The 251-nt window shown below is 41.8% G+C and overlaps 1 protein-coding gene across 1 annotated transcript in view; it reads left to right on the top strand.

Moving 5' to 3' along the window:
• The window catches only part of ANKRD27 (ankyrin repeat domain 27), a 41,361-nt gene that overhangs the window by 25,792 nt on the left and 15,318 nt on the right, over nt 1-251 (top strand). The window lies entirely within an intron of this gene.

Raw genomic sequence — 251 nt, 5'->3', positions numbered from 1 at the left:
CGGGGGGGGGCTTGTCTTCGATGCACGCATCACGGAGCTTACAAAAAAAAAACTGTTTTTGTTTACAGTCCCAGGCAAAGTTTTATTTAGATTAAATACATAAGTATGAAAAAAACTAAAGTGAATCTGACCCATAGCCATTAGTTTTCCTTTAAAGAAGAACTCCTGGAAAAGTATTCTTAACCCTTGCAGTGGGGCTCCCAGCAACGCGCCCCCCCCCCCCCCCCCAAAAAAAAAACAAAAAAAAAAAG

Source organism: Nanorana parkeri, unplaced genomic scaffold (assembly GCF_000935625.1).
Source record: "Nanorana parkeri isolate BGI_ZX_2015 unplaced genomic scaffold, ASM93562v1 scaffold1441, whole genome shotgun sequence".
NCBI classification, from domain to species: domain Eukaryota; kingdom Metazoa; phylum Chordata; class Amphibia; order Anura; family Dicroglossidae; genus Nanorana; species Nanorana parkeri.
This window is presented reverse-complemented; position numbering and strand designations above follow the sequence as displayed.